We start from the raw sequence: 24,881 nt of genomic DNA, 5'->3' as shown, positions 1-24,881 counted from the left end.
CTGTGGGTGGGGCCTTTGATGCAATGAGGAGTAGAGCCGGAAGGAGGGCGGGAGCCTATCCCGCCTCCGTGTCCGCAAGTCACGGCTTCATTTGTTCCCAGGTGCTGAGGAGTACCGGAGGTTGGCGCATGCCTGGGCGGGCTCCCGTGAGGGAGAGTGAGCCCCGCGGGCGCCAGAGGGATCAGAGCCATGCAAGCTCCCTTTTGGCCTCCCCCGTCTCAGGTCTCGAGAGGCCCAGGAAGAGCAGCCGGCCCGACACAGTGTTGGTGCCTGGGACCAGCGGTGAGAGGAGAGCTGAATCCCCAGAGAGCCCGGTGAGTAGGGCTCGAGTCGATGCATTGGCAGTCCTCATGAGGCACTGTAGTATTAGTGCGTAGTTCCTGAGCGGACCCGCAGGAGAGCGGGCGGCACCAACGATTGTGGGCATTGTGTTGTAGAGTCCCTAAGTGGGACCAGAGGGGCACAGTCATGCCAGTCCGCATTATCACAGCGGCACCGCGAGAGTGCGGGCAGCTGCAACGTTTGGCTATATTTGTTGGTGAGCCCCAGAGGGCACAGTGAGTGCCAGTGCCCACATTTTGCTGCACAGCTTCACCGCAATTAGTGGCAGCTGCAATGTTTAGGCCAGTTCATTGCTAGGAGTCCCAGTGGGGACCCAGGAGGCACAGTGGTGCCAGCGGAATTGCACACTTTTAATTCTGCTGCAGTGGCAGCCGCCCTGACATTTGGGACATGGGGCATTTGAGCCCTCTGAGAAGGCCAGTTGGCCAGGGGGTCAGAGTTAGGTTGGTAGGGTGCCAGGCCCTAAAGTAACTTATGTGTTGCCTATGATACATGTGATTTATGCACCCTGATTTATGCCTCTAATGTGGTTTATGCCTCTAAGGTGATTTCTGCTTATGAGGGTATTGCATACTGTGTTTATGCTGGTGAGGATGGCGCCTAATGTGTTGATGCCTAATGTCATGTTATGATATTTTAGGATGGTTTTTAATGCTAATATAATAATGCTTAGGTCATTATGGTAACAGTAGTTACTGGTTGTGTTTTATGTTTATTACCTGCATTGTGATAGTTCTGACAGTGGCCCAATTGGCCATGTCATGTGTATATAATCCCTGTGAATATTGCTTAGTGCCAGTGGCACAGTGTATATTGTGTGATTACTATTCTAATGTGTTTTGGATAATACAAAGGCTATTTTTATATATAACGAAGTGTGGAGTTACTTTTGTGGTTTGCCTAGTGTGTTGCTGCTGTGTGTGTGTTGTGCAAACGCCTTACACATTGCCTCTGGGATAAGCCTGACTGCTCGTGCCAAGCTATCAAGGGGGGGAGCACAGGTTATCTTCAGCGTGTAACTCACTTGCCCTGAATAGAGTGGTGGTTTCTGCCTGGCTTAGGCGCAAGCCATAGCCAACCAGAAATCCCATTTCTAACAAAGACCATAATGTTATCTCCTGGTATAGTAATGTTTTGTCTCCCATTTTTACAGTTTTTTGGTCTTTTCAAATTTGTACCCGTTTAGCAGCTGAGTAATCCCCACTATCTGCCGGAATATCCACACTAATCAACCAACACTGAACAACCAACCAGTGAGTAGACAAGATCAAAGAAAATTACCATGCTACTTTCTTTTGCAAAATAAATTATCTTTACAACAATCAATTTTGAACAGACAAATCATATGTAAATGATGGTACATTTGAAAGACGTATGATCAAGGAATATTGTTCCAAAAACACGTAATCCTATAGCTCATTTCAGAGGGGCTAGTTGGTACCCTGATCTGATTTAGACGTGTAACCTTGTAAGCTTTATTCAGCAGGGTTTGCCAGTTTCCTGCAATTGTTTTCCTGTATTCCCTTGAAAAACAAGACAGCGTATTTATATTTAAATGTTATGGGGCGCTATGGCGTCATAGAGAGAAGGTGAGAGCGTTCAGATCCAGAAAGATGCATTTGGAAGGATAATCATTTCTTTGTAAATGCAGTTTCTTGGAACTGAAAAACACTTCACGTTCCCAAGAAAGCTGAATGTAAAGTTCCCGTTGCGGAACACACAACCATCTTTCAGCTGTCTTCCAAAAAGTAGCATGTCAAAATCAGGATTATTTATGAAATAAACAAACAGATTGAAAATATTCTAGCTCATTCCACTCTTTCTGAGCAAAGTATGTAAAACTGTATTCTAATCATTACGAATGATTCAGAATATTGTAGCAAAAACTTACTTCACATGAAATATTTTAACTGTATCATTTTGCACCATAGCATTGTTCAGGAAAGCTTTGCATCGGTGTCTTTTAATTGGAAAACAATAGCCCTTTTGTTTCGACTGGGGAAGAAGACACAAAAAGGGGCTGTGTATTAATATCCTTAACTATGTACCCCATCATTTTTCAGGTACACAACTGGGTGTAGAGTAGTGTTGCATTTGGCTACCATAACAGCCTCTCTGATTTTACAAATTTGATTGCAGTAGACCTTTTCTTTTTTTTTCCTTTCAGTAGCTGGTTGTATTTGCCTTTGTCTTTCTAGAAAAACTGTTTAAAAACTTGCAATGCTGTTTCTTCTTCTGGGTAATTGCCTGAGATTTAATCGTAAAGCGTAAATATCTGTATGTAATTTTTAATAAAAATGTGTTACTGCCCCTTTTATTTGTAAGGACAAAAGTCTGGAGCTACATTCATGAGCAGTCCCATCATGACATTATTTCATTCTGGTTGAAAGCCCTTTAAGTTTAGGGGGCCCACAACACAAACTCAGTGCTCTCACGGGGCACTCTTATTGTTCTCTGTGATAGGGGAGACCCTAATCTGTGTATCAATATGGGTTACTATGCTTATCTCTCACTTTATTGGGTCTTTATTGGTGACAGTATTATAGTTTTTGGGAGTACAGGATTCCCACACTCCAGGATGTAGTGTTGTGTAAATAAAGAATGATGGTACTCTTTTGGTTTCTGATGGGCTCTGTAGACCTGTGATGTAATGTTGGAGGTTAATGAAGTGAATACAGGTTTAGAATATTGAGATCTTGCTTATACGCTGAAGAAAAAAAGACATGTATACCTGCTCTGTGTGTGGCATAGTCAGTGGCAAGTGTCCGGGCTGGGTAGGACGCTGCAACTGGCAACCAACAAGGATGGGATAAGTAACCCATAGACTGACAGTGCTCTCCCAGAGAGTTTGACATGGTCCAGCAAAGTGCTCATGCGTGCCATGTGTGCCGCAGTCAGATTCCAGATTTGACACCAGGACCTGTGGATTCTCAGCTCAACACCAGCATGTGTAGATTTTTGCAAACAAAGAAAACATCATTGAAAATCAACACAACGGTGGACGAGAATTGAATGAAAAGGCCACAAAGAGAGGTACTGTGCTACTACGCACAAAAATGCTATATGTCATACGGAATGATAATGCTAAAGGTGGATGCAACCAGGTCATGAAAGCAGTGTATTGCGACAATTCAGTGCAAGTTAAGCTGTCATTTTAATGTGCTATGAAGCAGATATAAACCAGGTGGTTACAAAGAGACATCTAAGCAGAAAGCCAACTGAGTATCATAATGTTATCTGCTTATCAAATCAGTCAAATACGAAGATTTGTCTACTTACCAAAACAAATAAAGAGAGTCATCATACCACTGCCTGCTGTGGAGTGGTCCCAGAGAGAGGGCCGTGTTGTTGCATTCAGAGGTGTCCATAAATGAAGCGGCCCACCACCAAAAACTGAGTTGGTACTCAGAACTACTCTACAGATATCCATCAAATAAAGAGCTCCAGTGGAGAGCAAGTGCAAGGCCAAAGCTTCTCAAATTTTCAAGGTTGACCCTGAAGCCAGCACGTCACAAGGTTCTTGAGATGCTGTACATGAGCAAGTTCACCATTAAGCTTTAGGGAGACCACTGCTGTCCACCAATGGCTATACTGCTGCTGCTTTCTGAAAGCCACCATCATCATGAGTTACTGCCAAAAAACGAATTTTTGGAACTAGATGGACTGCTAGGATAGAGACTTTCAAGGATTTCACAGATGCAATTGATGAAAAAGTTGACAAAAAGATCATCAAGTATCTGAAGAGCATGGCTGGTGAAGGTTTAAAAGAGGCCATAAAAGAGATACCACAAGATGATAAAGTGACATGCAATAACATCAAAGCAGCCTTGAATGTCAAGTTCAATCCAGCGCCAAATGTAGATTATGAATGATATATCTTCAGTCAAGAATGCCAGTGAGTAGGTGAAACCATTGATTAATTTGTTGAGAGACTTGATCTCCTCATAAAGCACTATGGGGCAGATTTGCAAGCCCTTTGCTTCATTTTTGCTACGCTATTGCGTCACTTTTTGTGACTTAGTAGCAGCATAAAAATGGGACCCATTTACAACATGGCGAATCTAAGGAGATGCGTAACGTTGTAAAGCCCTGCGTCACATTATACCTGCATCAGGTATAATGTATGCAGGGTGGGCATTCCAACGCAAAAAAGCCTCGCAGAAGTGACGCAGTGAAATCTACAAGATTTTACTGCAACATTTCTCGGACGCCACTGCTTCAAATTCTTACAACTGCTTGAAGCGGGCCTAAGGAATCACGCAACACAATGAGGATAGGCCTCCCCCTGCATTGCTGGAGTTGTTTCGTGCTTGGGACATAACTCCAGCAATGTGTGACTTTTGCGTCAACAGAAGCATCAGAATTTCTGACGCATCTGTCAATCCTTGCGCCATGGTGCACCGTATTGTAAATACGGCGCTTCCAAAGTGGCCAAGTGTTTCTAATGGTGGCGCAGGGAAAGTGACGCATCTATACAGATGGAAAATCTGCCCCTATAAGTTTAATTAATTTACCTAAACCTAATGTATACACATGGACCACTTCAACACCTTTAAAAAGTCAAGGTTCATTTGTAACTACGATGAAACACAAGAAAACAGTGGTACGAGCACCTATTCATTACTTCAAGGTACAACTTCAAGTGCCTGTCTGCTCAGTTTTAACCGCTGATATGGGACTGATATCAGTGAACTACTATATGAATTCTCATCATGAAATAGTAAGTCAAATCAAATCAAATCATCTTTATTCGGTTTTCAATTTTAGAAGACAATAAAAGTACAATTCATTATACATTTTAAAACAGACCATTATAAATGTATAAAAACGCTAAAACCAAATTGATAAAATTTCATGACACATTTACCCAATCATTATGTACGGCAGTGTATGGTACTTTGGACTTTAGACAGGTTTCTCGATATTTCATAGTTCTCAGAACAAAATAGTGCAAAACAATTCATTAAGCTAGCATAAATTTGCCCTATGTTTGACGCAGAATTTCAAAAACCTAGCGATGTTTTCTGCCATGTAGGTTGTCTCCAAAGATTGTAAGGCGATATAGGCGGGGCTGCATCTTCTCAAACCCAAGTGTTTTAATAATGGAATCACCCAGCGAGTCCTAGCCTCTTTGTAAAATTTGCAAAAGAGCACAATGTGTATGGTGGACTGGTTGGATATGTCGTTGCATGGGCAAGTAATTGGATGTATAGCCCAAGTGTTCGCCTCTGGGAATGACACCATGTGGTGAAATATATTCCACCTAAAATGAATCAGCAGAAATTTATCATAAGCCTTGTGTTCGAACATTAAATAGGGCTGAATGGCTAAGGTAGATTGTATTATTAATGCGTGCTGAACAGTGGGTTTACTAGCCTCATTAGCTAGCCTATGTTGTTCTAGGTGGCTTAGGCAGATTGTTTTGAATTCTTTCCTAGATATTTCTGTTATTGTCAAAGGGTGAAGATAGTATTTCCCCAGTCCTAAATCGTGGAAGAACTTTTTGATGTACATGAGCCATGTAATTTTGCACCCATTCTAAAGAAAAACAGTCCTCTAACAGCCCTCGAGTAAGGGCGATTTTTTCGGAGGACCAAATGTGGTACCACAGAAGCATCGGTCGAAGCCTTACTAGGTCAGTTTATAATATAAATAATAATATATATTATTATAAATAAAAATATAATATAAATGTAAGGCCTAGTTCTAGATCACAATTATAAGTTGAGGAACTTCGGGGGACGGCAAGTAGAAATCTTAGGAAACAGTTCTCGACTTTCTTTAGGGCTTCAATTTTCCCGTTAAACCACAGAGCCGCTCCGTAGGTTGCTACACTGATACATTTAGCTTTGTAAATTTTGATCAGTTCGATCGGCGGTCTACCACCCAGCCTCTGTGTGAAATTAACCAAAGCTGTTGTGGCCCTCGAAAAATGCAGCTTCCTTATTTCGATGGCCTGTTTCCAAGAACATTTGTCGTCTATCAAAATGCCAAGGTAAGGGTAGGTTTTTTTGTTTCTAGTTTTACATTTTCAACAAAGATGTCCTTAACTTTCTTGTAACCCTTACCTATGGACATGATGAATTTATTTTAATATTGATTTTAAGGTCAAGGTCCGCCATGAAGCGGTTGTATCTTGTCACGGCTCGTTGAAGTTTGACAGGTGTACGTGCGAGAATCACGGCGTCATCGGCGTACAAGAGGGCCGGAATCGATCGACCGGTATGTCCCGGCACCCCGGTAGCACGGCGCGATCCAGCCCGTTGGTATAAAGGGTGAATAGAAAAGGGGCCAGGACACATCCTTGTCTGACTCCTCTCTGTACTCCTAATGATGCCGTGAGGTCCCCCTTATTGCCGAACCTGACCCTAGCGGTAGCATTTGTATATAGTTCCCGCAGAAAATGTATTAATGGGAGCTCTACCTCCATTTCCTCTAATGTGTCCCAGAGCTTACAGTGGCTGACGCAGTCAGAGGCTGCTGTCAGGTCAACGTATGCAAGATATAAGTTCCCACCTTTGGCCGTTACGTACTTGCCTGCTAAGAGAGACAGGTTCAGCACTTGGTCAATAGTGCCAAGTCCTTCCCTGAATCGATACTGTAAGTCGGGGAGTTTCCCATTGTCTATGGCCCATGTCTGCAAACGATTAAGAATCACACAACCTGCCACCTTCCCTAGGGAATCTAAGAGTGATATTGGTCTGTAACATGATGGAAGATTGCCGTCTCCCTTTTTGAAAATTGGAACTAGGATAGAATCTGACCAAGAGTCTAGGAGGCACGTGGCACAAGATGCCTCCAGGACTCTCGTCAGTATCGGGGACCACAGGTCCATGTTATATTTATAAAGGTCCACCGGGACTCCGTCCGGACCTGGGGCCTTACCACCTTTACTTACTGAGAATGCCGCTTCTACTTTGTCAATGGATATTCCCAATAAAATGGGGAAAACAGGGTTGAATGGCGGTGGCACTGCGGCCTCTTTGTTATTGAGTGGGATCTGAGATTGTGGAATACCAAAAATTCCCAGGAAATGATTAACCCATTCTGTCTCATCAATAGCTATATCTATGATGTCAATATTATTATTGTCTGCAAGGAAAGGTGTTCTAATCACCTTCCAAAAAACAGTATTGTTTTTAAGGATGCAGCTATAGTGTAGTTGGGTCCAGAGGTCTTTTTTAAGTTCTATTTTCCTGTTCTTCATGGCCTAATTATATTCCCTTCTTCTAAGAGCGATTTCCTGCTTGTCCCTCTGTGCTTTGTGTAAGGCCGTTTTTAGATTGGAGTGGGCTTTTGAGCAGTTCTTATCACACCATCCTTTACTCTTTGGTGGCTTGTCCTTTAGTTCCCTATAAAGGGCTCCCTTTACTGAAGCTGTTATTATGGAGAAGCTCTGTAATACCTCCGCATCAGCGGCGTTAAGGTCCAGACAATTATTTATTGATTCTAGGGAATTTCTCACCACCTCGGTGGTTATGGCTAGTGGGTCAATTATTTCCCATTTCAGTGAGTACCCATTAGATCTCTCCACGTGTGGGGTTCCAAGGCTTTTAATGTTCTCCGGGTTCCGCCTTTGGTTATTACTTGGCAATAATACAGTTACACTGATTGGGAAGTGATCACTAGTGGAGTTATCATGAATAGTAAAATTAATGATACGGGACGCGGCGGTAACTGAAGTGAATATAATATCTATGATGCTCCCCTCCCGTTAAAAGTACTGGTTAGGGTTACTGGGGGAGACACTAATTTGTTTGCCAGACCCAGGTCCAAGACGCTTATTGCCTCATTTAATCGCTCTCCGGCGTTAGTGTGGAAAAAATGTGTTATTGGGGATTCATTTTCGTCTAATAAACCGCAATCATGATTGCTACTTTGGGGACATAGTGTAAGATTAAAATCTCCCCCTGAGATAATAATGTTGTTTTTATTTGGCTTGTTTTCCATTCCTGACTGACTGACTGACTGAAGTACTTATAAAGCGCTCGAATGCCGCGGCGTCTTGGCGCTATAATGACAAAGAGAGCGGTGAGAGCAGATCTTAATGCGAAGAAAAAAGCCAGGTTTTCAGTGACTTTCTAAAACATAATTTAGACTTTTGTGAGCGCAGTGCAGGAGGCAGAGAGTTCCATAATCTGGAAGCTTGGTAGGAAAAAGACCTGCCACCCCATCGCATTCTTCTTATTTTTGGCTGACATATTAAATCATGATTGGCTGATCTCAGCGTACGCGAAGGCACATATCGAGGGAGGAGTTTGGGAAAGTCATCTGGTCCCATACCGTGCAAGGATTTGTGGACCAGACAGAGGGCCTTAAACTGTATTCTGCACCTGACTGGGAGTCGGTGAAGTTCCTTGATGACTTTGGACGTTGGGTGGCGGTAGGGTAAGTTCAACAGAACCCTGGATGCGGCATTTAGAATTGCCTGCAGTTTGTTCAGTTGTTTTTCTCCTGTGCCCAAGTAGAGTGAGTTGCAATAATCCACTCGGGACATTACCAGGGCACCCATTACCGTTTTTTTTAACGTTGGAGGGATGTAAGGTAGAACTTTCCTAAGGACCTTGATGGTATGGAAGCAGGTGGAAGTTACCTGGTTAATCTGCGCTTTGCAGGAAAGATCTTTATCAACCTGGAAGCCAAGATTCCTAACCTTGTCTGCAGGACTAGGACAGGAGCCCGCCTCCGGAGGCCACCAGAGGTTGTTCCAGACCGATGGTTTCTGACCGAACTCGATTATCTCGGTCTTGTCCGTATTTAATTTTAGAAAATTACAGCTCATCCAATTTTTTACACTGAGAAGACAATTCTTAAAACGCTCTGCAGTGGCTTCAATAGACTGGGATACTGACACTACAATTTGAGTGTCGTCAGCATACGACACTAATTGCAAGCCGTGGGATTGAATTAAGGCAGCTAAGGGGGTAACATATAGGTTGAACAGAGTGGACGATAGCGCCGAGCCCTGAGGGACCCCACCTGGGAGGGAGAATTCGTCAGATTTAAAGCCTTCCCAGTGCACTTGTTGAATTCGGGAGTCCAGAAAAGATGTTAAAAGAGCTAGAGCAGTACCAGCGAAACCAAGAGTTCTTAATCTGTTTAACAGAATCGAATGGTTCACGATGTCGAACGCCGCTGTAAAATCTAATAAAATCAGGGCCGTTCTGCCACCATCGTCCATTGTCCTTCGAATTCCTGGAGATGGTGTGTTATTTCTTGTAGGACTATTGTTAGGTCACTCTGGTGAAGATTATTATAAAAATTAACCAGAACGTATTTGTCACGGCCATTTAAGTCTAACATTAGTATTTGGAAATTTGGTTTGATTTTATAAGGTATTATTTTCTTAAGAACCAAAAGATTTGCAACAGAGATTGACAAACCACCTCTCGCTCTCCCTGAAGCAGAGGGGAGGGCACTACAGAAAAAGGTTTTATAGCCCACTATATGTAGTTGTTCCTTAATTGCGTTAAAGAGGCCTACAAATTGTAGCCAGATGTCGTTCGTCAGTTTAGAACGAAGGCCGGCTATTTTCCAAAAAGCGATTGTTAACTCTGGATCAAGGGAGGGCGGGGGTTGCTCAGTGCTCTGGTCTAAAAGCTCCTTAATCTCACTAATGTTAGTGTTAAGTTTTAACCCTTCATTACTCGCTGTGCTAGGGATCAATAGTGCTGATATTGAAAGCCCAACAGTAGGAGAATGGGATATTTTATCCTTTTTGGCCTTATTCTTGCCTGCTTCAATCAAGATGGTCAGTTTAGTAGGGGGAGAATGGTTATGATTGTTCTCCGTGCTCGGTGCAATTACGGGTTCCTGTCTATCAAGTTTCGTAGAGTTGTGTTTTCCCAGTCAATCAATACCTTCGAGCCCGGATAACAAGTTAAATTGGTTATACGTCGGGATACCGTAAAGGTTGTTTGTCGCTAGGACGTTGAATCTTTTTACTGACCAGTTGGATTGGTTGACATGTGGAGGGTAGAAAAAGCCCAATGGAAGAATGTTAACTGAAGCTGCCTCTAAGGTGTTGTGGCCGTCCCCCCAAAGAATGTTATTAACTAACATGGGGGACCTAAACGTGAGTTCTATACAATCCCCCAACAGTGTTTTTGTGGTACTTCCCACCCATTGGACCCTTCGTGCCATCTTAAATTCAGAGAAGAGCTGGGCTTCGAAACCGGTTTTCCTTCCCAACCAGTGCAGGGCTTTATTCCTAAATGATTCCCATGATTTACTCTCTACTGGTCCCTTTGGTGGCACATTTGCTAAGACTATTACATAGGGAGTGGCACATGGAGGGAGGTCGAGCACTGAGTCTGGCGTTAAGGGGACCCAATTTTGAATTGAAGAAGGTTGGGCAGCCTGTTGTCTGGGCAAAAATGATGGTGGAAGGGGGATTTGGCCTGAATGTTTTAAGTGAGAGGTTGGTTACAAATACCTATCTTCGGTGAATGAGGTAGTTACAAGATTCTTATGAGTCTCGCCCAATGCGTTTTTTTTTACGCCAGCTGTTTTTATGGATAGATCTTTTAGAAGAGGTTCTCTGGGCTTTGCATTAGACTGATTGTTGCGGGTAGGTTGATCTTTACGGGTCGATGTAGTTTTACCCTCATTACCCACCCGTGACTCTTGGACGACGGGTTTTGCCTTATCTGGGGACACATGATCCTCGATGAGTGTCAGTCTGGCCCTGACTTGGTCCAGGCTCATTCTTAGGTAAAGGTCCAATCGTTCTACCAGAGTAAACAATTTCTTCAGATCGCTGGTTAATCCATATAGCCTCTTTGTGGGATCCTCTTTCCCACCGTGGGCTTTTTTTCCCCCTGATGGCCGGGTTTCGGGGCGATGACTACTGGTACATCTGAGTGATTCTTGACCTTTGTCTTTGGACTCTTTAGGATGGGGATATTCTCTGGGCAAGAAGGGGTTTTATGTTTTTTCTGTGGGGGTTGTGAAAAAGAATCAGGCTCACTTATTAGGTCGTCAGAGATATTTTGAATACAACCGTTTGAATGAATTCCCAACACTTTACTTTGGTTCTGTGACTCGTGGTCTAATGACACTTGTTCAGCTGGTGGGTCTGTTTCTGTGGACAAACATAGGGAGCCTGTTTCTATAGATTCTTCTACCAATATAATCTGCTTATTTATGGCCCCCATAGCCCCCGTAAGATAACTCAATAGGGATTGTTGTGAAGCTGGTAAGCTTTTTGGCGGAATCTTCGGTCTCGTAATTTTCCGCTTCCCCATAATCTTTCAACAGTTATTGGCTATGAGTAAGATGGAAAAATGGCGTGGTTATAAAAGTCCACAGTCTCTAGTCAGTTCAACAACAGAACAGAAAACAATACTAACAGATTAATGTCTTACTGTTTTTTAGACGTTGGGTTCTAACGCTGCGATGAAGCCAAGAGATTAGGCCCAGCCCAACCTCTGCCGGCTGCAGATGGGCACGGACGGGCACACCCACGCGCATCCCGCACCGCGGGACGGCTCCGATGTTTTTGAGCACCTCCGGGCGCTCTCGATGACGCACTGTGCCATGCGCCCGCCGGAATGCTGGGAGATGTACTCCCTCAACTGGAGTTTGCTGTGTGGGGGGTGACACAGGCGGCAGCACCGCGGGAGCAAGAACAAAAGCAGTCTCCCCCCAAGCAGGGGCTTCCCTCGCCGGTGAGTATTCAGAGCCAGGTCCGGTGATTGAGAGGGCACCTCTGGCAACGCGTCCCACGCTGCGGGAGGGCTCCGATGTTTTTGTTCACCTCTGGGCGCTCTCGATGACGCACTGTGCCTGCGCCCATCGGAATGCTGGGAGCTGTAGTCCCCCAACTGGAGTTTGTTGCGTGGGGGGGTGACACAGGCAGCAGCACTGCGGGAGCAAGAACAAAAGCAGTCTCTCCCCAAGCAGGGGCTTCCCTCGCCGGTGAGTATGCAGAGCAAAGTCCGGTGATTGTGAGGGCACCTAAGGCAATGCGTCCCGCAGGAGGGCTCCGATGTTTTTGAGCACCTCTGGGCGCTCTCGATGACGCACTGTGCCTGTGTCTGCCGGAATGCTGGGAGATGTAGTCCCCCAACTGGAGTTTGCTGCGTGGGGGGGTGACACAGGCGGCAGCGCCGCGGGAGCAAGAACAAAAGCAGTCTCTCCCCAAGCAGGGGCTTCTCTCGCCGGTGAGTATTCAGAGCAAGGTCCGGTGATTGTGAGGGCACCTCAGGTCAATTTCCTTCATTATTTTGTGAGTTGGGAAATCTCAAGACTATGAAAGTACAGTTACACATAAATGAGGATGTTTGCCAATTGCCCAGAGACACAGATGAATCGCTTTTCACTTGCAAGAAGCTGTTGAAAGGGTTCTTAAATTGTTGCTCAAACACTATATCATTGAACTTTCCACTGGTCCAAAGCCATGGGTTTCTACCATTGTGGGAGTGTCTAAAAGACACAATGAGAGAGCTGTACACATCAGCGTTGACATGTGTCAGGCCAACAATGCAATTGAGAGAAAACGACATCCAGGAATGCACAATGCTGATATGATAACTCAATTTGAATGGTGCAAAGTTTTTCTCTCGACTCAACTTAAACAAAAGATATCACCAGTTGGAATTTGAAGAGCATCGTTAGACAGAGGGTTCTTTTATTGTCTTTTTACCCGCTCATTGATTTTGGTTAACCCCTGCCCAATTTTGTAATATGTCCCAGAATGTATTTCTCTTTTTGAACCCATTCCCCAACGAGTCCATTCTTGACATATAAAACATAGGCTCTAACCACTTTGATTGCTGAGGTGGAATTTCAAGTATCCAGTTACAACATATCTCCCTTCTGACAAGTAATAATGCATAGAACAATAGATCCCTAGCGTCTCCAGATACACCTGCTATCACACCAAAGATCATTTGTGAAAGGCTTAGCTTTATATGTACCCCCAAAATACCTGAGAGTGTCGATTCAACTTCATGCCAAAAATTCTTCATCTGTGTACATTGATGGAACATGTGTACATCTGTCGGTTTTCCAAGCCACACTTTTCGCAGGCTGTCAGTTTTCCTTTCCCCATTTTGGACAGCTTCTCAGGTGTTATGTATGCCCTATGATGTGAGAAGAACTGGTTCTTTTTTAAAAAAGGAGGCTTGACAATAGTATAAAGTGTACGCATCGATACTTGCCACATATGTTGTAAATTGCAGCTTGTCAAGCATTTTCCCCATAGATCTTCTGCAAGAGTGAATTCTCCATCCACGGTATTGTGCAGATTTCAATAAAAAAGGAGATTTCCTTCTCACCAGGGGATTTACCGGCAATTTGTTCCTTCAGGTCATTCCAACACTCAGTGGTGCCTTCTGCGCCAGTTCCCAACTCTTCAATTGCATGTACTTAAAATGAGAGATTTTGTCTCCCATAATGTTTTTTATCTCATTCCATGAGATTAGCTGTCTGTCCTGTGTAATGTCACCCCAAACAAGTACTTCTGTTTTCTTATTGATAAAGCCAATATATCCTGAAGGCATTCTGGTGTCCCTGGAGTCTACCGAATTGGAGAAGAGAAGGAATAATAATCTAGTTTGAGCCACCTTCTTCTCGTATGCCACATTCTGGCAAATGCTTGTGGTACTTTTAACTTACTCTTTTTAAAACAGTTTGGGTCCCCAAACTTAAAGAGAAAACACCCAGTGCCCATTCTGCTTGCTTTTATCATTGCAAGAAACATAAATCCCACATCTGTGTCACCTGCAGCTTTTTCCAAGAAATCTGGACCCCTTTGTATGCCCAGATAAAGGAATGTATTGCCTATTGAATTTTATCTATTATTGTTTTACAAAATACAGAGGGATGCTTTTAAATAGATATGTAATTTTTGGCAGAATGACCATCTTAATCAAATTAACCCTGCCAAAAATCGCTAGAGGAAGATATACCCAGCTCTTCTTTAGCTGCACTGTTTCCCTGAGGATTTTCAACAGATTCATTTCCATATTTTAATCCCCAAATATTTATTCTCCTTTTTAATCAACAGGTTATCTTTCCTCTGGTTCCGGACCATAATTTCAGTTAACCCAGTAACCCGATATTCTGCCAAACACCAAGGCCATCTGTACAGTGGGAGACAGTGCAGCTTCCAAATCAGAGGAGAAGAATACCACGTCATCTGCATATAGTGCAACTTTCTTTTCCCAAGTTCTCCAAGAAAAGCCGGGAATGTTAGATGCCATTCTAGGTTTCTGGACAAAGGGCTCTATGTAAAGATTAAATAGCAGAGGAGACAGGGGGCATCCATGCCTTGTACCCCTAAAGATTTTAAAAGGTATTGTTAAGTTTCCGTGCTCTAGAACTCATGCTGTTAGATTTTGGTATATTAATTGAACTGCCCTACAAAATGTATACCCAAGCTCTAATTGTTTCAAAACTGCTAGCAGATAAGACCACCTTACCCTATTGAGTGCCTTGGGAGCATCTATCATAATAACTGCAAGGGGGCAGAATAAGCAATTTCTCCAATGAGCTCATACATTAATTCATGTATATGCCTCCCCTTGATGAATCCCTTCTGATCCTTGTGAATTACCTCCAGCAACCTTACTTAATCTCCCCGCCAGAATAGTGGTAAAGATTTTATAATCTGTGTTCATTAGAGAGATAGGTCTATATGAATCTCAGTTAGTGGGGTCCTTACCTGGTTTCAGAATTAGCGAGATTGTCGCTTCAATCTTGTAAGTTACATATCATTCTCCAGAATCTCTTTAACTATTGCTGTCAGAAAGGGGAGAAGGACTTCCCCTAAGACCTTATATAGTTCTGCAGGCATCCCATCCGTCCCATCTGCTTTCCCACTCTTGGATGATTGCATGGAAATCTTAACTTCTTCTTCTGTTATATCCTGGTCAAGAATTTCTTTCTGCTCTTGATCTAAAGTTTTAACTGATTCTGCTAACCAGGCATTCGCCACCTCTGAATATCCATCTTGGATTGTAACAAAAGCCTTTCATTGTAGTGAATGTTCATCAAGCACTATTGACAATATTGGCAATCCTAAAGCCAAGATGACTCCTAGTATTGAACGTTGGGTTCTGAGAATTCAAAAATACAACTACACAATGTTCACTGTCCAGGGAAAGATACAAATCCTACTGATTATTTTTCAAGAGTGTCATTACAATGCCCTGGCACCCCATCTAAGGTGGCTGAAGTCTACATAAATGTCATTGTAAAATCAAGCACACCAGCTGCCATGTCATCAGACAAAATTGCCACTGCTACCAGCCAAGATAGTGATGTGCTGAAATTGAAAGGCATTATTGCGCAATCTTGGAACCAGCACTAGATACTGCTCACCAGTGACTCACCAGTGAGTACTTAAAATTCAGAAATGTCAGAGATGAACTGTTTGTAATTCAGGAAGGCCTCATCTTAGCAGGTACACAAATTCTCCTTACGTAGAGTCTGTGACAACAGATAATTGAAGTAGCCCATGAGGGACACTGTGGAATAGTTGCCAGAAAGAGTGCACTTTGAGACACCAACTGATTTCCTCATCTTGATGATAGAATTGAAAGAGAGTTAAATACCTTTCACTTAAGCAACTGTCTCTCATCACTCATTGCTCTGTCCCCTTTAAACATGTCAGAATTGCCTAACCATGCCTAGGTGAGAATTGCTGTTGATTTCTTTGGTCCTCTTGAGATTGGACATCATCTAATGGTCATTGTTGATGAATACTGCCATTTTTCATTGATTGAAGATCTTTCATCCATCACTCATGAAAAGGTTATTGAAAGATTAGATGGGATCTTTGCAACATGGGGTGTTCCTGTCATCTTGAAATCTGAAAATGGCCCGCCCTTCAATAGTTGAGAGTTCATAGACTTTCTCAGCCATCTCAATGTAAAGCAGCAGAAAAGCACTCCTCTTTAGCCTCAGGTCAATGACCTTGTGGAACAATTCATGAGTATTCTTAGGGAAGCTGTGCAGTGTGGGGCACTAGAGAAGCTTGACCTCAAGGTTGCTTTGAATGCCACTCTTCGAGCTTACCGGTTGACCCCTCACTTGATCACAGGGGAAAGGTCATCCTCGACTCCACCCTCTCCATGACTAAACAGGTCAACGTTGTCTCCTCCTCCTGCTTCAACACCCTCTGCATGCTCCGTAGGATCTACAAGTGGATCCCCACTGAAACAAGAAGAACAGTCACCCAGGCCCTTGTCAGCAGCAGGTTGGACTATGGAAACGCCCTCTACGCAGGAGCCACGGCCAAACTCCTGAGACAGCTCCAACGCATCCAGAACGCCTCTGCATGCCTGATCCTCAACATCCCTCGCCACAGCCACATCACACCCCACCTGAGAGACCTACACTGGCTCCCGGTCAACAAGAGGATAACCTTCAAGCTCCTCACCCACGCACACAAGGCACTCCACAACACCGGACCAACGTACCTCAACAGACGACTCAGCTTCTACACCCCCACCCGACAGCTCCGCTCAACCGACCTCGCCCTCGCTACAGTCCCCCACTTCCGAAGAGCGACCTCAGGCAGCAGATCATTCTCCCACCTCACCGCCAAGACCTGGAATACCCTCCCCAACCATCTATGGCAGACCCAAGACCTGCTGACCTTCAGAAAACTCCTCAAGACCTGGCTTTTCGAGCAGTAGCAGCATTCCCCACCCCAGCACCTTGAGACCCTCACGGGTGAGTAGTGCGCTTTACAAATTATATGATTGATTGATTGATTGATTACAACCTTACTGTTTGGAAGAGCCATTGTGACCAAGCAATGGACCAACCTCAGATCAAAGACTGAGATAGCCATTTGGACAGAAGATTATGATCACAAACAAAAATATAAATCTATGCTGACAAGCGCTGTCATGTGAATGATATCACTTTCAAGTGAGGAGACTGAGTACTAGTGTGACAATCCAGAAAATGGAAATCTGATGCTCCTTTCGAGGCTGAACCCTTTACTGTCTCAACCACCAAAGGACACGTGGTGTCTGCACAATATATGCAAAGTCCCTTACTAAAGATTATTCTTACTTCAGACATGTGGCTCATCACTCACCAAACATCAATGTCACTGTAGAGACTGGATACAGAAAGACAATTGATGGGCTGTGTCTGCTGTTCTTTCCCTTTCACATACGCAGATCACTAACACTTCTACTGCCATCTCCCGGTTTCCGATGACCTAATCAGGACCGGTGATCCTGTTGCCACAAAGACTTATTGGAGAGTTGTAATTAAATGTATTTAATTATTATTTTATTGTAAAAAGTTGTAACTTTTTATTTAACAAAGTGGAAAATGTAGTGTTGTGTAAATACAGAATGAAGGAACTCTTTTGGTTCCTGATGGACTCCGTAGACCTGTGGAGGGTAATTAAGTGAATGCAAGTTTAGACCGTTGATATCTTACTTATATCCTGAAGAATAAAGACTTGTATAACTACTCCCCATGTGAGCTGCAGTCATTTGCGAGCGCCTGGACTAGGGTGCATGCTACACAGGAGAGACTGACTAGTCTTTCTTGGTAAAATCCAGTAATTATTTTAGTAGTAGGGATTGATTTCTCATTAAACATGTTAGAAGAATGATCACAAATTCACAAATAATTTTATGGAAAAGTAATGAACAATAAAACTGCTGAGGATCTACTTTTGCATTTTTCCATATATTGTCCCTACCATTTATTTGTGTAACTGAATCTAAAATCGATGTTTCCTACATAATCAAGAGTCAGCCCATTCCCTCTTCTTGTTTCCCTTAGAGGGACTGTGTGTATTAGAGCAGTGCTCCTTTAGTCTAATAGTGAGTTATGGCACGTTGACACAATAACCTCCTGCACATGATGAACCATGGCAAGCATTCTCTGTGTAACACCCCTCCCTTCCCAGTAGGAAGAAAATGCATATGAGTGCAGCAATAATGTGACTGACTCAGATGTCAAACTTGGAGAATTCACTGACTCTGAATTATGGTGGGCAGATTCCCATTCGCAGCAAACTGGAAATTAAGGGGCCGATTATGATAGAGGATTTTCCGCATCCTCCGGGCCAGCGGAAGCCACCTCTGCGGACCCACCAAAGACCCACCGCCACATTAGGATGGCTGGTGGGTCCTGGTTTCCGACTGCAGCTTTTCCGCCGCGGTTGGCTTACAACCGCGGCGGAAAAGCACTAATATGGTGACGGTGTCTCTTAGACATCGTCAGCCAAATTAGGAAGCCCGAAAAGAAATGCTTTTCCACGGCGGGTTTTCCGCCGTGGAAAAGCATACGGAGCTTCACTGCGGGGTGGGGGGGTGAACATGGGGGGTACCTATGGTACCCCCCTGCATTTGTATGCAGTAATCGGCAGGCACCGCGCGGTGCCTGCCGCTTGCTGCATACAAATGCAATGTATGCATTTTTAACATTGCGGAGGGTGCAGCTTGAGGCTGCACCCACCGCAATGTTAAAGATTGAGGATGTGACCGCCACCCTGGCGGTCACATTCTAATCTGCACGGAGGGACCGCCGCAGCCCCTGCGGACGGTCCCTCCTACTCTATGGTGGTGGACGGACTCAGGTCTGTCCGCCATCATAATCGGCCCCATAGTTCGGATCACCACTCCTGCTGGTTGAAGAAGGGCACTTCAACAACACCTGCTTGGATCAGAAAATTATCAGAGCTTAGCTTGAATTAAATAATGTATTCTGAATATCATTTAGATCAAGATCCGCCCCAATCGTGTTAGTAATAGAAAGTCTACAGCAAATAGAGCAACATTTTTGTAAATATTTCTGCTATGCTTTCTTGTCTTCAAGGCTACAATCCAATGGTAGGGGAGCGTCACCCCACTGGTTCAGAGCCTGCAGCTGAAAAATAAAACAATATTTTACTATTGTTTTATTTTTAAGCTGCTGGCTGAGCCAGCTTGTGCAGGGTGGGGCAGGTGCATGGGAGCAGGGAGGAGGAGTGGTTGGTATGTATGTCAGTCTGGCCGGCCATCTCAGGCCAGTTAAACTGACATGCGCACTTAGGTTTCTCCAACCTAGCTGTCTTTTACATCCAGGTTGGGGAAACAGCACAGCCTCCCTGTGCCTCAGTGAGCATTAATCCAGACTGCTCAGGCCAATATCCACACTGCTATCATGCTTGAGAGCAGCCCAGGTATTGGGTGGGGTGTCTGTGATGCTGTTCCAGGGACTGCTGTGACCATGAACAGAGGAGTGCGAGGTGTTCGACAGCACCAGGTTAAACCCCTCTGTGAGGTCCCCAATGGCCCCATCCACTTGCTGCACCACTCCTCTGTGTCAGCCGCCACTGCTAGGATTAAGCCTAAACCATCACCTTGGTGCTAGGTGTGCCCTAGCTGCCCTGACAACAGGATCACTTAGCCCATTATAGACAGATTGCCAATAAACCCTGACTTTTGGGCATTTCCTTGTCCTGACTGGCTGTGTAGGGGTCAAGTGCCCAAGTGGCTCAAGGGCTAGCAGAATCCTGCAACCTGATATCCTTCACCGGGAATATTGCTCTCCTGTAGGCCTATTGCTGTTGTCCCACTTTCGCTGTGACTTGCAGGTTTAAGATTCTAGGGTCCTTAACCCCACATGAAAGACATCCCCTATGTGGAACTTCTAACCATGGAGACATGACTGACTGCTGGCAGAAAGTAATAGTTTGTAAAGAAGACTGGAGAGATTTGCTGGATATTTTACTGAAAAATAATATTGCCTGAGGGAGAAGTGAGCAAAGGGTTGGCGTAATAGATACAAAAAGACAACACAATAAAAGCTGGGTTAAGACAACTTTGCAGTTTAACACATTTATTCCAAAGATAAGATATGTCTATCTAAGTGGTATTTGGGAAGATACCTGATGCAGTGATTGACGTGTGTGTGCATGCACACTTTTGTACATATGTTTAAATACCCGTTGCATATGTCATTTCGTAGGTTCAAAACCAGCCATTGACGCTACAGACTCTCATCTGTCACAATGGAACATGTAAGTAACAATAATCTGGGCCATTGTAAGAGCTATTCTAAATGCCAAGAGACGATTCAGTTAAAGTATGTCTCTAGTATGGATGTTCAATGCTCATCATGTAAAGATAATCAGAGTACAGATTTCTTTACCACCTGAAAATGAACGGCTACAGTTTTTATATTTAGATAATTGTTTGCATTCTGCACAATGAAAATGATCCTTTCTGACTTGTATTAAAACGTTTATGAAAATAGCAAATGTAACAACCTTCATAATATAATAACTCTGAAATCATTGGTCAACTTGGTGAATAGTATGAACAGTTATGGTGTTTAAAGGTCGTGCAAACTGTTTTTCCCAGGTCTACTTATGGAGGTGCTAGAGATATTAGGTTTGGTTATTTTATTTATTGGGTTTGATCAGGGAGAGTGACTTTGCTGAAATAGGTGAATACTTTTATATGAGCGCTCATATCAAAGGCTATACGGAACGAGTGATTAATAGAATTGTACATCTGAATGCATGCTTTATTGGATCTTATTGGATCTGATATGTAAATCTCTAGAGGTGATTCTCAAAGACCATATCATCTCAATTCTATGTTAGGCATACAGAGGTGAGCACAATACACACATGTGTCACTCATTGCATGTTATGCAGAATAGGTGAGGTGTTTACCACATGTAGTGCATACCATTACTTCAGAGTGAGGTATTTACCATGTATGGTAAATGCTCCACCCTATTCCGAAAAACTTGACGGCCTGTAAGGAGGCATAACATGTGGAATTGGTTTGACCACAAAAATTTCTGCATGATGTACCTTTCTTTACCGGTCTTTCCCCAGATATATTTTGCTGGTTGCATCTGCCAGAAAGTTGCTGGGAAATCTGTGAGGGTGTAAGAATGATCACACAATTTGTAATTCAGATCATTGTGCAAATAGGTGCTTGCACAGGCATCCGATTTTGTCTCTGCACTTTGAATTTGAATTTGTAAATTTGTAAATTCCTCTGTGATAGTTTAATGCACATTGTTTTATGATATTCGTTTGGCATCTATAAAATCACTTACTGTTGAGCATTTTACAAAAAGCAAGCTACCAGTGCATCAAATGGTTAAACGTGGTGCATTAAATGGGTGGAGTGCAATTAAGACGATGAACAAGATTTGAAAATAGACAGCTTGAGAAAGGAATGTATATTATAAGACAAATATAGTGTGAGCAATTCGGTTTATTATATGGTGTGGTTGTGAGACCTCACTGTCTATTAAACTCACTACCTAATAGACAAGAGAGGTGGGGGGATAGCGATTGTGTATCAGAGCTCAATTGACCTCAGCTTTTTACCAATACTCCATCTAGGCTGTAAAGGGCTTAGCTTCAATATAAAAATTAATAAGTCGTACGTTTCAGGGACTATTAGTTTATCGTCCATCCTGTCCAAGGGTCAGCTTTATCTATGCAGTTCAGGCCTTTATGGAATCATATATAGATTATTCGAGTTTTACCAAAGCAGGAGATTTTAATTTCCATCTTGAACATACCTCCAACACGGATACGGACCATCTAGTAGATACTCTAAAATGCTTTAACCGACAACAGCCAATTAAAGAGCCTACCCATGTGGCTAATCATACGCTGGATGAAGTTTTCACAAACAATCAATAACTGGTAATAGCCAAAATTAAGCCACTTTCTTGGTCAGACCATAGGGCGGTAAACAACCTTTACAACGAAACTTTTACAACAACCTACCATTACAACGCAACTTTTACAACGCAAACTATTACAACGCATTGCTCTGGGGGCACTCTAGGATAGGGAATAGGTTAATTTACTATCCAATAACCTTCCCTACTATCCACGGGGACTGGAGTTGGAATAGTAAATTAAACTATTCACTATCCAGCGCCTAAAAGCATTATGCGTTGTAATGGTATGCATTGTAAAAAACGCGTTGTAAAGGTAGAAGTTGTAAAAGTATGCGTTGTAACGTCATGCATCCCATAGGGCAATCTTCTTTTCAATGACAACTCCCTGTAATGGAGCATCACTGAACAATACAGTTAGAACCGTTAAATACAGGACATGAACAAATCTTAATGTGGAGGCACTCCAGGACACACTCTTTAAGTTAGTTCCTGCTCTAGACAACAATGTTAATAATGCTCCAATCCCTTATACAGTGGAGTGGTGTGGCTCACTGGTTAGAGGCGGCAGACCCGGAAGCAGAAGTCGGCCCGGGAGCAGGGTTCAATTCCCGACGCGGCAGGGTCGTGGACCAGGGTCAGCGGACTCGATGGTTCTAGCCTCGGTGCCCACTCTAACCAGGGGTCCCACTCGGCAACTCTGGGCATTAGCTTGCCTAATCTCCACAACGGCCCCCCCCAACACTGGGGATGCTTGGCTCCACCTTGGGGACTCACAGCAGGGACCATCCCACAGGGAAAGCCAGGATGGGTTCCCCAGCGGTATACGGCGCCGAGATGCCCCCCGGTGATTCGCGCGCTTTACAAAAATACATACATACACAATAGCTAGATGCAGCATGCCTAGGGGTGGTCCTGGAAAAAGTATTTAAGAGCTTCATGAAAAATCCTTCAGCACCATGGTTTTCGCAAGAACTAAAAGCTGCACAATTGAAATGCGATCTTAGGAGCGTAATTGGAGAAAAGAATACTCCCCTTGAAGAAAAAATCAAGCATAAAAAATTACTCTCTGAGTACAAAGAGTTAATTGAAGCTGAAAAGACTCAATATTTCTCTGTTAAAATTAGATTAGCGACAAATTCTACCAGGGAACATTTTAAAACAGTCAAATCCCTGTCCAAATGGAATAATAGTAACATCTTTGTCCTGGATGTATCCATTTGTAACCAGCTGGCCGATTTCTTTCAGCTTAAAGTTAATTCTATATTTCAGGCATTTTCTGTTGCCTCGAATATACCAAATGCAGTGGCAGCCTCCGATCAGGTCGAGCTTTTGAACTCTGGACTAGGCCTTGGGCCTTTGGACGAACTCAGATTTGAAATGTGTTCACCCATTACCTGGGAAAAAACAATTAATCTAATTAGCTCTATCAAATCCGGTGCCCCTTCGGACCCTTGTCCTCCGATGTCATTAATCTGGTGGCCAGTGCGGTGGCAGCACCACTTATGGATCTACTGAATGTGATTCTTAGTTCCGGACAATACCCAATCATTTGGAGGAGAGCTTCCATACTTCCTGTGGTGAAAAAACGCTCTTTGGACCCTAGGCAGATGGAAAGCTATAGACCCATTTCCCGTCTTCCGATTCTGGCCAAGATTTTGGAAAAAGTAATGAACAAGGAGTTTGGCACCTCACCTAGGCCAGTGCAGAAGGCAAGAAATCTGGGAGTCATCTTTTATAACAAACTATGGGGCATATTACCAACGATTAGCGATATTTATCGCTAACGATGCTTAGCAACAAATTTTTTAACGCTAAGCATCGCCGGAAAGTATCACAGAGATAACTTGCTATTAGCAAGGTTTATCTCAGAAGTGATAAAAATCCTCGCGCTAACTGCCAAATGAGAGATTATCGCTGGAAACCCAACGATAATCTCTCGAAGTTTGGCGTTAGCTTGATAATAGGGGCTCACAAACTTAGCCATGCTATCCACCTTTCATAGGATAATATGGCTAAGTCAGGAAAATACCAGGTGTAAAAAAAGCAGTGCTAACCGCGGTTAGCGCTGCTTTTTTTTATCACTAACAGGGTTAGCGAAATCCTTGATAATAGGAGAAATGTCGCTTAACAACATTTCTCCTATTATTTTTCTCTGGAACGCCCCCTTTGCATCTCATTAGAGATGCAAGGGGAAGCGTAGAGGGTGCTAACATGCGAATTTGCGTGTTAGCATCCTGTTGCTGATAGGGAGATAATTTTATCTCCGCTTTCTTGGCTTTTAAAGCCAAAAAAGCGGAGATAAATCCCTTGATAATTCAGAACAAATCAATGCTATGACTTCAGCAGGCTTTTTTATGAAGAGGGTACTTAGGAAAATGTTGCCGTTCATTCTGTTTGATCTACAGAATATGATGATGATGGCACTGTAGGGATCTCTAAATATCTGATAAAAAAGCTCCAGTCTCTGCAAAATGCAGCAGCAAGAACAATATTGAAGGTCCCCAAATTTGGACCAATCTCTCACCTTGTGCATGGACTGCACTGGTTGCCAATGGAAAGAGGGTTTTATTTAAGGCCATCTGCATTATCCACAAGGCCCTTCACCGAGCTGGGCAACCTTTTTTCAGGGTCGGTTCTCTTGGTACATCCCTTGTAGGAACCAGGGATCAAGCTCTACGCATATGATCACTGTCCCAAGAATAAGCAAAGCAAAGTGGCCTTAGGCCCTATGCACGCAATCCGTCTTGCAACTATTCAAAATGCAGCTGAAGACCTGGTTATTTTCTCAATAGGTAGTTGGCTACGTTTGAGGCTGGGCCCCTGGCGGCAAGTCTCCTGTTTTTGATCCTTACAGCGCTGAGACACCTTTGGGTATTGCACGCTCTATAAATTATTTCATTCATTCATTCATTCATACC

Source organism: Lissotriton helveticus, chromosome 2_1, assembly GCF_964261635.1.
Source record: "Lissotriton helveticus chromosome 2_1, aLisHel1.1, whole genome shotgun sequence".
Classification (NCBI taxonomy): domain Eukaryota; kingdom Metazoa; phylum Chordata; class Amphibia; order Caudata; family Salamandridae; genus Lissotriton; species Lissotriton helveticus.
This window is presented reverse-complemented; position numbering follows the sequence as displayed.